This window comes from Urocampus carinirostris, chromosome 15 (genome assembly GCF_059441175.1).
Source record: "Urocampus carinirostris isolate Australia breed hairy pipefish chromosome 15, RoL_Ucar_1.0, whole genome shotgun sequence".
Taxonomy (NCBI): domain Eukaryota; kingdom Metazoa; phylum Chordata; class Actinopteri; order Syngnathiformes; family Syngnathidae; genus Urocampus; species Urocampus carinirostris.
The window spans coordinates 16,724,042-16,737,155 of NC_142363.1; positions in this window are offsets into that span (position 1 = coordinate 16,724,042).

Here is a 13,114-nt window from a genome sequence, read left to right on the forward strand (position 1 = left end):
ATTTCTGTCAGGAAATTTGCAAAACTCAGTTTCTAAGTATACACATTATGCAAAACTACATCGTACCAAAATGTATGTAAGACAAAACTGCAAAGAACCCAATGTTTTTTTTAATGGGGGCATGTGTACCACATCCAGTACGTTATACTTTATTTAGATGTTAATATGCACTCATATTAAAATTTAAAGTCATGATGTCAGTATTTGAAATTAAGTCTGCATATCATAAAAAATTCTATGCAGAATACTCAATATATAGAGGACTTGTGTCTGTTATACTGATTTGGTGTACAGTCCCTCAAAACTGAAATGTTCCTTAGTGATATTTTTTCCCAATGTTTATTTTACCTTACTATTGTTCTGGTAAATTGTAATTGATACCTAAAATGTACAATGATATCTAAGCGGCGGACTACAGATATTTTACTCAAATGGTAAAAATAAAAAATCTTTAAAGTTAGCATAACACGTAAACTAAGTAATGTAAAGGTGATTATTTTGGCGCATTTTTCCTGACGTCGTCTGCGGCGCACATTATTTTTTAGTTTATAGTACAGTGTTTCATCATAACTCGTTACCAAATACTATAAAGACTAACACAAGCGTTCATAAATCTAATGATCGTGTCAACAATTTTTATGTTAAAGTATCTTCAATTCCTTCATCTTTTGAGTTTGTGTTGGGACTGTCCTGTTTTCGCACTTTATCAACCCTTGTAAATGGATACTCCGACCAAACTTTTGTTGCCCATGACAACAACCATCATTTGAAATCGTAGGCTAGATGACCTTTACACTTTTGAAGGGCACTTAGACGAGGAAACCTTTCACAAGAAGTGAAAACGAACATTAAAAAAAATCAACCTTTATGCTACAAGGCCAACATATTTTTTGGCATTGCTACAGGGTTTTCCATCTTGTCGTTGTTAAAACATTATCCTAAACTATTCATACCACCTGGTTTATTAGAAATCATAGGAAAATGTTATTGCCAGATACTCTAAGCTTTTACAAATGGCCATACTTTGTAGATATATAGCAAAGCTTTTAGTAGCATGCTGGGGCTTATGTTCTATAACCGGAACTTTGAACAATTTAAATGCAAGTCATTGTTGGCAACAGAATTGATAAAAAGCCAAGTAAAAACATCTGAATTAAAAAAAATTAACGGTGTCAGTTATGTGGGGACTGCCATTTGAGAATTTGATTGGTTCATTCTGAATGTAGGCCTGCTTTCAGTCACAAGTAGGAATATAGCCTTTTCTTTTTTTTACTTGTTTATCCATCCATCCATTATATGCACCGCTTATCCTCAGTAGGGTCGCGGGGGTGCTGGAGCCCATCCCAGCAGTCTTCAGGCAGTGGGCAGGGGACACCCTGAACTGGTTGCCAGCCAGCCGCAGGCCACATTGAGACAGACAATTCACTCGCTCATTCTCACCCAGGGACAATTCGAACCTGCCAATTAACCTGACATGCATGTTTTTGGGAATGTGGGAGAAACCCACGCAAGCACGGGGAGAACATGCAAACTCTACACAGGAAGGTTTGATCATGACCTCAGAACTGTGCCGCACATGCGCTAACCACTGCGCTGCCGTGCTGCCCCAGTTTAATTCCATGTGACTCAAATTTTGCAAATATCCGTCTTTCCATTAATAAGTTGAACAATCAATGCGATTTTGACTAAAACAACCAAAAACAAGGGTCTTTGATCCAACACAAAAGAAGCAACAGAAAAACTGACAATAATTCATTTAAGTTACGGCTGATAAGGGAAATGAAACTCTCAAAATGCTCACTTCTTTTTTTTTTCATGACACTTTGTGTTCCTTTTTGAAGGACTCCAGGCAAGTCGATACATATTTTTCCTGATCTCCAGTATGGTAAACAGTCTCCACAAACCCATAACACTGTTTTTTTGGGGTATAAAAATGACAAAGTTGAATAATTTCAAAAAGTTAATAAACAATGACATGCACAAGTAAGGGCAGAACGGCGGCGGAGTGGTTAGCGCGTGTGCGGTACAGTTCTGTGGTCATGAGATCGAAACTCCTGTGTGGAGTTTGCATGTTCACTCCGTGGGTTTCCGCCGGGCACTCCGGTTTCCCCCCACATTCCCAAAACATGCGTGTCAGGTTAATTGGCCGGTCCAAATTGTCCCTAGGTGTGAATGACAGAGCAAATTGAGAATAAGCGGGGCAAATAATGGATGGATGAACTGTTTTTTGTTTGTTTTTGTTTCAATGATTAGAAAGTGTCTTGTGGACATTATCCTATTAACGCATATTTTAAAAGATCTTTGCATTTCTCACTAATTGAAAACGTCTCAGCGTAATGACGTCATCAAATGTGGGACACAAAACCAAATTGGGTCCTTTTTGTTGCTCAATGGCAACAGGTACATCTCACTTTTTGTCTTTTCAATCTATTGCGACAGCACCTTTTTAGCCTTGAAAGTGTATCTTTAGAAAGTCAGGAAAATCCTGAACGGGTCCATTTTTAAAATGCTTTCTTTAGAGGACCCCCTCAGAAAATTTGTATTCAGCATTGTGATAAAGGTCTTTATTTTCTGTAATACAATTGAAAAGAAAAAGTCATACATTCTGGATTCATGACACATAAACTGAAATATTGCAAGTCTTTTATAGTTTTAATAATGCTGATATGGGCTAAAACTCACAGATGGTATCACAATATATTGGAATACTGGTAAGCTATGAGCCAGAAATAGACAAACTAAGGCCCGCGGGCCATAAGTGGCCTGCCATACTTTTTATTCCGGCCTGGAAAATGTAATGGTAATATGTATAAAATGGTTAAAAAAAAGTACTGTTCATTTTTTTTCAAGCTGATATGGTGTCGTTCTTGTCAACAGGGTCCTCAGCATAGCTGGCTACATATTTTTTACTAGCATTTACATTACATTTCTTTATGTATTCATTTTTTTGTCAAGATATTCTTCATTTTGAGTTTTTCAATGCATATTATCAAATTTAGGACATGAAAAAAGGGACATAATACTGTTTATTACGTTACATTAATTCTGGTTGTATAACATTTCAATAAATTGTAGACATATATATAAATATATACATATATATATATATATGTGTATATAAATTCTAGAGCGAGAAAGACACGTACGCTTGTAGACATACACCTGTAGATGTCTGCACATTTATTTATTCATAAATGCATATCATAACTGCTATTCCAAAAAGTATTCATTTTTTTTATTATTTCCATGAGTAAAACAATGAAATAAACTTGTTAAACATTGAAATTCATCTTTTTGAAATAGCAACAGTTACAGGAATTTGATAGGCCTCCTTATCTTTTTTCATCGTATATTGTCAAGGTATCTTAATCCATACTGTATCAGTTTCATACCAAAAACAAACAAAAAATCCATCCTGTAAAGGCCCTTACGTCAATTGTTTCAGCCCAATGTGGCCCAAGAATAAAAATGTTTGCCCACCCCTGCCACAAATCATAACCAGCAATTGAAAAATAATAAAAGCCTAGCAAGATTTCAGGTATAATGATTCCAGAATCTAATGCAAGTTCCTTTTTTTAATTCTATTACAGAAAATATCCAAACTTTTCTCGATATTCTAATTTTCCAAAACAGTCCTGGAAAATCTGGCTTCCTTCCACTTCCCAAAACAAGCATTTAAATTCATCTAAGACTAAATAGTCCATCGGCATACAAACACAAACCACAGTTTGCTCCAGGCCTCCATTAGAAGCCAATGTCACTTTAATTGGGCTAAATGGCCGCTTTGGGTTGCACCACTTCATTACAACTGCATGATTCTTGCTGCTTAGGGGCTCCCAAGCGAGGACAGACCGTAAGCAATTTTTTTTACGATCGCTCCTCTGAAAACAGGGGACAATGTTTCTGGCATTTTGTTTTAACTCCCTGGGTGCCCGGAATGCCTTCCTGAAGAAGAAAACCCGTAGTACTAATAAAACAAGTTTCAGGTTGTTTTAATTATAATCTTTATTCCCCTCTTTTTGACTCATTTTCAGCCAACACATTTATCAGTTCTAATGTGTCCCTTTGTTTTTTCGGTTGACCAGAAGGCATGTTATTGGTTTCGGACTGTTACTATGACGATGACCATAAAGGACATCTGCTTCTGGTGATTTCAGTACCATCAAAATGCAACGTGGACACAAGTTTTAGTGATTCCCACTATGCTAAAAAGGAAGAGGGAGAATTTCAGGCTGTTCCACTAAATTCAGATTTTAATGCCGGATTATACTCGGTATGTGTGGAGGGAATAAAACAATTCCTAACTAGGTACTCAATGGTGTGATTGCAAAAGTAAAATCATCCCAGTCTTGCTGTGTTTCTGGCTTGATGTACAACTACCGGATTTGTTATGTTAAAGCACAAGAGGCAAAGCATATCATTACAGTGGTCTACAGGATCTTAAATGTCAGCAGGGACCGCCCACCCTCCTACATTTTACAAAGCCAATGCTTATTCAGCCAAAGCGGATTCTCAAGGACATTAAAAGCAGCCCTTGAGCATTTACTGTACTTTTCTCCCACGGGAGCTGTACATAACGTCTTGGGAGCTGAAGAAGCACACATATGTTGTGTCAGGTGCCCAGATTTGGTTGTTTAATATAATAGTTTTCACTTTATCAGTTTAATTTACTTCATTTTTTAACAAAGTGTCAAATTGTGCACTTAAGAGCCATTGGCATCCTCTTTGAGTCGCAGGCTGCATTGGGTTAAAAAAAATTGACAGATGAGCCCGTTAAAGAAATGTGTCAGAATTAGTATAATTGCATGCTCTCAATATTTCTCAATGCACGTCTCAATAAATCGAATATGTTAATAGGTAATACAATAGTCGAGCTGTAATATGAATGAAAACAAGTCAGTGAAATGATATGATCTGCATTTATATAGCGCTTTTCAAGTCAATGACTTCCCAAAGCGCTTTACAATGTGCTCCACATTTCCCAATAGCGGCCTTGTATTGCAGCCATTTAAGACGCTAACCTGCTTATTGGGGGTATTAGGGGTTCAGTGTCTTACCCAAGGACACTTCGACATGTAACACAAACTAGCCGGGATTCGAACTGGGATCCCTTGATCCCAAGACGAGCGCTCTACCTCCTGAGCTACTGCCGCCCCTACTGACATAGGGGAATGGACAATACACTTTCTTTTCAGTAAGCGAGCAATATTTGGTAATTGTGATTTATTATAATTATTTTTGGGGGTACAAATTTATTTTATACTGCGGTCAATATTACTGGCGGGCCACATATTATTTATTTTATGACAAAGGCTTCAGGCCAGTTAAAATTTGATCACGAGCCGTAACTAGCCCCCAGGCCAGACTTTGGACATGCCTGCTCTGCCTGAATGTTATTTGATAACTTTTATTGCCAGAGCCTAAAATAATCATAACATGTTGGATTTCTATTTAACATAAATTTTGATCGTAACGGGAAGCTCGACATTTTTATACATGCATTTTCCAAGCAGATTGCATTCTTAAGCATTACATATCATATTCCTGTAAAGCCAGATATTTGTCCATACACTGTAATTTAACTGCTTGGGCCTTGAAGTGTTTATTCAGCTGTGAAACACAACACACGCACACTTGCACGCAGAAATTCAAGGACGTCACAGACTATCAGTTTCTAGTTTTACAGAGAAGCCTCAATGAAGTACTGAAATTCAGTCGACCGAAACTGCATGTATCTTTGAAAAGAAACAAGTCTATTGTTTGTTCGGTGTATTTCACCGAGAGGTTAGGCACACAGGACAAAGTGCAAGCGGCATGAGCTTGGAGAAACTGTTTTTGGCTTTATATAACCTAAACCGCCACATCACTCAAACTGAAATTTCAAAGTAACCTTGGCTGGACCAATGCAATCACTAATCACAAAATAAGAACTTTCTTCCTCAAGATGGTCAACATGAACTACATTCTGTATGCCTGTAAAATTGTATGTAATTACAGAGGAGCTGGCTTCCTAAGTTGATGTTTCCATAGAAAACACGACAGTATACTTACCCAGTTTGTTGGCATGACAACTAGGAGAAAAAGCTTTCAATAAGGCTTTTGAATTTCATAATAGTAATAATTAGGAATGTATTAACATCCAAACATCAGGATAAGATAAATATCACAATATTACCTTACAATGACATTATTTTTGTGGTTAAAATGTCCATGCAATATTTGCGCCGCTTATCCTCATAAGGGTCATGGGGGTACTGGAGCCCATCCCATCCATCTTCAGGCAGTGGGCAGGGGACACCCTGAACTGGTCGTCAGCCAGTCACAATTCACAAAGGGCATACAACTCACTCATTCATTCTTACTTAGGGACAATTTGAACCAATTAACCTGACATGCATGTTTTGGGAATGTGGAATGTGGCGGCTGTTGGAATTGAACTCTGGACCTACGCTAACCACCCATCCACTGTGCCGCCTGATTAAAATAGCGATATTTAAAAATAAATCTAGAAACCATCAAACTTGATATTGCGATAAAACAGTGTTTTTTTAACTACCGTTGATACATAGGCGGGATTGTGTGATGTCATAATTATGCAAAGTATTTTGGTCAATGTAGTTGACAAAGAAACACTAATTTGTCTTTTTAACAAATTTATGGAGTATTATATTGTCACATGATTGCTGTGCTATATTTTTGCAGTTTTAATCCTGCAGAATCCACGGGTCATCATTTTTTAAGAAGAAAACGGTTGTTGGGTCCTCCAAGGTTCATGTTGAGACACAATGAAATGGCAAATATTGTTGCATCCTTACCAAACAACATGCACGAATATATTGTCTCCATTAAAAAACTTAGAAATTTAACATTATGGCTAACTATAAATGCAAGAGAGAAAATACATTTCTCAAAAAAACATTTCTACTATTTAGCTTTTTTTCCTCAGTAGGGGTAGCAGTGGCTCAGGAGGTAGAGCGCTCGTCTTGGGATCAAGAGATTGGAATTTGAATCCCGGCTCCTCCGTGTTACATGTCGAAGTGTCCTTGGGTAAGACACTGAACCCCTAATGCCCCCAATAAGCAGGGGCGCTATTGGGAAAGGTGAAGCACATTGTAAAGCGCTTTGGGAAGTCTTCATTGACTTGAAAAGCGCTATATAAATGCAGATCATTTCATTTCTCAGTCAGCATTGTTTTTTTTTTAAATCTTCTTTGAGACTTTTTGTGAGAAATGGCTATACAAATAAACATGACATGACTTATTTGTCATGGTTGCCATGGCGCCCAATTGGCTGCGCCAGTGTGTGTCACGGTTGCCGTGGTGCCTAATTGGCCCCGACCGCGCCCGCGTGTGTGTGTGTGTGTCACAGTTGCCATGGTGCCCAATGGGCCCCGCCTGTGTGGTGCCAGCTGCAGCTCGTTGAGAGATTCACTCTCTGTTTATATAGAGCTCAGCACTCTCTTGCTTCAGTGTCAGCCTGTCAAAGAAACCTCTGCCCCACAAGACGTGGGTTCTGACTCGGTCCTGTTTTCCTGTGAGTCCGGTATTGTTCCCGTTTATTGTTGGCCTGTTTAATTTCGGGTTCCAGTTTAGTTTCCGTCTGTTTTTGTCCAGTTTATTATTTTCTCCAGTTTTCGTTCCCGTCTAGTTTCTCCTGTCAATTTTCGATATCCTTATCCGTTATCTATCCTGGTTGTGACTTCCTGTCCGGTATCGACCCCATCTGGTCGATATCAACTCAGGCAATTGGAATCATCTTGTCGGTCTCTGGCTTCCAGTCTTTTCACGCCAGACCGGCTACTTAACGTGCGTGACTCCCCATTTCCCGTCAAATAAAGGCTTGTGTGAGAACGTCACGCGATTGGGTCCTGTATCTGTTCTGGTTCCTGACATTATTAATTTGGAAAATGGAACTAACAATCCATTGAGTACGTGCTTTCCTAATTATACTACGAAAGAAAAATGTAAAGGTCTCAAAACGAAAAACATAAATGTGCACATTTTAGCTACAGTGTATGGTTTATGTGTACCTTCTCAAGCTGTATTAGCGAAGCAAGCAAAGTTTTCAGAAAAGTGAATTACAGAATTCAAAACATTTGATAAATTTGACAAAGACAAAGGGTTGATATTTGTTAATATGACTGGGAACAGAGGTCAACGGAACTAACAATTGATAGGATGAGTGTGTTCCTAATTATTTTAAGAAATAATGCATAAATGTACACGCTTGTGGCATGGTGTTGTTTGTGTTTATCCACGCGAATGCAGTACAATTGTGATCAGCTAACTGTAGTCTGTATTTAGCTTTGATTCAGCTGATTCATCCATCTGATTTTATTCCTTGTACAGGCAGACTGAACTTTATGTGCAAAGATAGTATACATTTTGTATAAAAAAATGCATGAGTTAAATGGCGTCAGCCATTAGTAATAGTTTCTACAGCACTAATGGTAGCGGCTGCGTTACTGATGCTCGCTTTTATGGTGATTGTCATGATTACCCATTTGGATAACCTGTGCTCGCTCATTTGGCGCTAGCCGCGGCGGGCTATCTGATTGGCTCCCTGTCCCTTTTTAAGCCCAGTCCCGTCACTCTCCTTTTGTTAGTCCGTCTGCGAACCTTTGTTGTTACAAGGCAAGTCTTTTTGACCCTGACTCCTGCCTGTCCCGTTTTTGCACCCGTTTTTCTACCTGTCCGTTCCTGATTTCCCCGTTTGTCATTGGCTACGACCCAATTTTGATCCCGACGACGTCTGCTCTCCCGTCCTGGCTATTGACCTGTTTTTCCGTCCTTGACACCGCCATCTCCTGCTACGGAAGATCCACTTCCGTATTCCGATCACGATCCGATCGCGTGAGCAGCTTTTTTTACCGCGTCCAGCTAGCACGGGATCGCGGGCGCTGCCCTTCCTTTCTGTTCAATAAACTTGTTAATGCTACGCATTTGGCTCCTGTTTCCGTTCTGGTCGTGACAGTTTTTGAACAATGTGGTGAACATTGTTATAAAACAGATTAGACATGGCACTCCAGGATCAACATGTAATAAAGAATTAAAAAGGGAAAAAAAGAGTTAAAAGAATATCAGGATACATAGGTAAATATATTAACATTGTAACTGTAGTGCAATGAAAAGTAGTGTAATATCAGTGAGCAGCAACAAAAAGTCAATAAATTCAGAAAGGTTTGCAAATTTGTCATAGTCTTTTTGTCAAGACCAGAACAGACGGAGGACCCAGATGCATAACGTTACTCACAGGTTCATTAAAATATAGAGGAAAGTCAGCGCCAGCAATCCGGTGCTCGCTGGACGAAGAAAACAAGCCGCTCACGGGATCGGAGCGTGTTCTGAATGCAGAAGTGGATCTTCCTGAGCGGGAGATCGTAGCGTATTTAGATGGAAAAAAGGTAGTTAGCCGGGACGGGAGACCAAAACGTGGTCAGGGTCAAAAAACGAGTCGTAGCAGGTGACAAACGGGGAAATCAGGAACGGACGAGTGGAAAACGGGTGACAAAACGACTCTGACAGGAGTCAGAGTCAAAAATGCTTGCCTTGCAAAAACAGAGGTTTGCTGACAGACTGACAACAAGCGAGGGAAAGGATGAGCTTAAATAGGACGGGGAACCAATCAGGTAGCCAGCAGCAGCTGGCGCCGAACGAGGGGGCACAGGTGAGTGTAATGAGTAATCATGACACTTTTAAGATAAATTGTTAATATTCGTTTATATAGCAAGGAAAAGGGTCAATGGGGCTACCAATTTCTCGAAAAAGCGCCTTCCCATTTTTTTAAAGAAATAACGCATTAAGGGCCTATAACAAAAACACTAATGTGCTTGCTTTTGGTATAGTGTTGTGATTTTTTTTTGTACCCGCTCAACTGCAGCACAGCTGTCTAAGCAGCACCCTCCGTTATGCGTGAGTGTTTGTGGGGGCTTACCATTATGTTCGGGCTGTCAGGCTTGAAGCGCCACAATACACACCGTTACAAACGTTACATCTCATTATGTAATCGGAGACGGTACTAATCAAAAGAGTTCCACTCAGGCTCTGACTGTGTCTGTGAGGCATTCATGAGAGCATTTATTTGATTTGAGTCATCTTTGGCGAGCGGAGGCGAAACAGATGGACTAAAACTATGCTACCGCCCATTTTACTCAACAGTAATTATACTGTAGCATTTTCTCTACCTCTGCGGTTGTAACAAAGCACAGAAAAAAGCCATCCTTGAACAGTTGGAGTTATAGTGAGGCCACACTTGAAGAGTAAGAGAGGACGCCCTGATTTAGGGAAGGGGACTTTTCTTGGATCGAGGCACAAATGATGATAATGATGACAAAAAGGATCCTCTGTGTCACTTGACCGTGATACAGAAGAGTGCTGCAGCAGCTCTAGTGTGATGGGTATGTTGCAAAGACTAACTGCGGTTTTGAAACTCGGAACCGGCATAAATTCATTAAAAGCATATATACATGTAAAAGAAAATTCACTTTTACAATAAATGAAGGCGCACACATTGTGGTTATGTAGTTAGAGTATTTTCCTGAATATGCGGTGCACCCAAACAACAAAAACAAGCCAAAATTTTAAAAGTTCACCATCTAGTGCACCCTGTAAACACAAAAATAGCGTAGCGTACCTAAAATTGGAAACTCATAATTACTATGAATTGCTACTACATATGGTAACCATTCATGAATTAATTTTAATGGTGGTACCGATTTCATAATAATTATTGTCTATGCCCCATGTCAAAGCAAAGACCCTGGGCCTGGATGTGGCCTGCTAGAAAGTTTTAAATGGCCCCTGAGATGATCTTGTTATGTTATTGTATCAAAAATCAGGAATCCTTGTTATTTTTGCTTAATTTATTTGTGTATGATACCTCTCAGTTAAGAAAGTTTTGTTTCTTTTTTATCTTATTGTATGCAAATCGGGCGGCATGGCGGCACAGTTCTCAAGTCATGAGATCAAATCTGTTTGGAGTTTGCATGTTCTTCCCGTGCTTGCGTGGGTTTCCTCCAGGCTCTCCGGTTTCCTCCCACATTCCAAAAACATACGTTATTGTAATTGGCCGGTCCCTAGGTGAGAATGAGCGAACGTTCTGTCCCTGTGTGCCCTGCGACTGGCTGGCAACCGGTTCAGGGTGTCCCCTGCCCGAAGATAGCTGGGATGGGCTCCATCACCCCGACAACCCGACTGAGGATAAGTGGTGCAGATAATGGATGGATGCAAATCCAATAATCGAGATATTCAAAGAGCTAGAAAAATATTCCCCAAAAATCAGAAGATAAAAAGATTCAATAAAACAGAAAAATAAATCCTCCAAAAACCAAGTCCCCCAAAATAAACAGTTTTATTTAATTTTAAAGGACACCGTGTCGTTTTTGACCACAAGATAGTAGTGTTAAAACGACTGCTACCAAGCACAATGGAAAATACGAAACAACACAATTTGTATTTTTTTTACCAGCCTTTTACATTATATTTTTTTTCAGGTGGCACCCTCAACAGCAAGATGGCAGAAAATCATGTCAGCGCCCTCTTCGGGAGCTTAACATTTTGTAAAATACAAATTTATTGACGATTATTTCAAAACATGCACATTTATATAATAATTTGTGTATTTTTCAAAACAATTGTTTTTTTGAACACTAGGACGCGCAAAATAATACACAATGTACCTTTTAGTGAATGCAATTCCTTTGTTATAAATTTCCAATTAAGACTTTAATTTTCCCAACAAATAACACCATTTGAGGACAGAAATTGTTGTCACTTGGCTCCAAGCTACAAATACAATGTTTACAGTTGAAATGTGAGTATAAAAGACAACATGCAATCCCGCCAGCCGCCCTCATTTTCTGTATTCCCCAGCAGTGCTCACATAATTAGCAGAGACTATCACAACACTGCTGGAATTATTTTGGGAGAATTTAAAGACGCTAGGGAGATTTATGATTCTGAATAATTTCAATGCCTGCAGCTCCGGTCGGTAACACTGCACTTAATTATGATGCTTCCCTTTAATCTCCAAAATGATCCCCTTGGGTCACGCTCCATTACTATGTACAGGACCACAGATTTAGATAAAGTAGCAAACCAAATCACAAAACATCTAAAGTGTAAAGTCAATAACATCTCAACTAAATTTGTTGTCAGGATTAATTGGTCACCAAGGGGCAGAAGTGTAAATAGTTAGGAACATGAAAAGTCAGCAAAGGGGCCCCCCATGTGCCTGTGGGAGAGCCGGGTGGTAGGTGATGGTTTAGGCTTGTAAAAGAGCGACCATCTAGCGCCACGTCTAGGCCTTCGGCTGGAATTCCCCTTGTATGGAGAAAAAACACGGTGAATTGAGCAGCACTTGCCTCACACAATGGAAGCTAAATCGACAAAATGGACTACACGCCTTTGCATTTGGTTGTGGCCTGTACTTGATGCTGTGATGACAGAAAAGACGGGAAAGAAAACAATCAACCACAGATTTTAAAAGACAGCTTTATTGCAAGTTCTATCACAGCAGCTTGTTTTATGGCAACTATTGCCCCCTAATGTTACAATGTGGCAATGCTATTGCCCCACTTAAACACCCGGTAGAATGATTCCACGTATAATATTACAGTACACTAATATTAAAACAACATAATTGGTGGTTTTTGAGTGTGCAATTTATGGCGACAAAGTGATACAATTGTCAGAATGTCCAGTACAAAGTTTTGAGTTTTGGAGGCAAAATCTCAATCCTGGAATTGTGTGCAAATGTTTCTCCTGTGTGTGTACGGGTCTTCTTTAAACTGTGATATTTCAAAAACGTGAATGTTACATTGATTGAAACCTAAATACAATACATATTTTGTTTTAAAAACATCACCAGAACTTATATTTGCTGTCAATACCAGCTCAGTAGCCTAGATGGTAAGGCGCCCGCTTTGAGACTGGGAGGTCGGTGGTTCGCGCCCCGGCCGAGTCATTCCTAAGACATAAAAAGTGGTCGGCGGCGCCCTCTGTTGGCTGCGGCTGCATCGGCTCGCTACAACGGGTCAGGTGCAATCGACATTTCGTTCTGTGTACATTGTTACACAGAATGACAATACAAGGAAATTATTATTATTATTATTAGT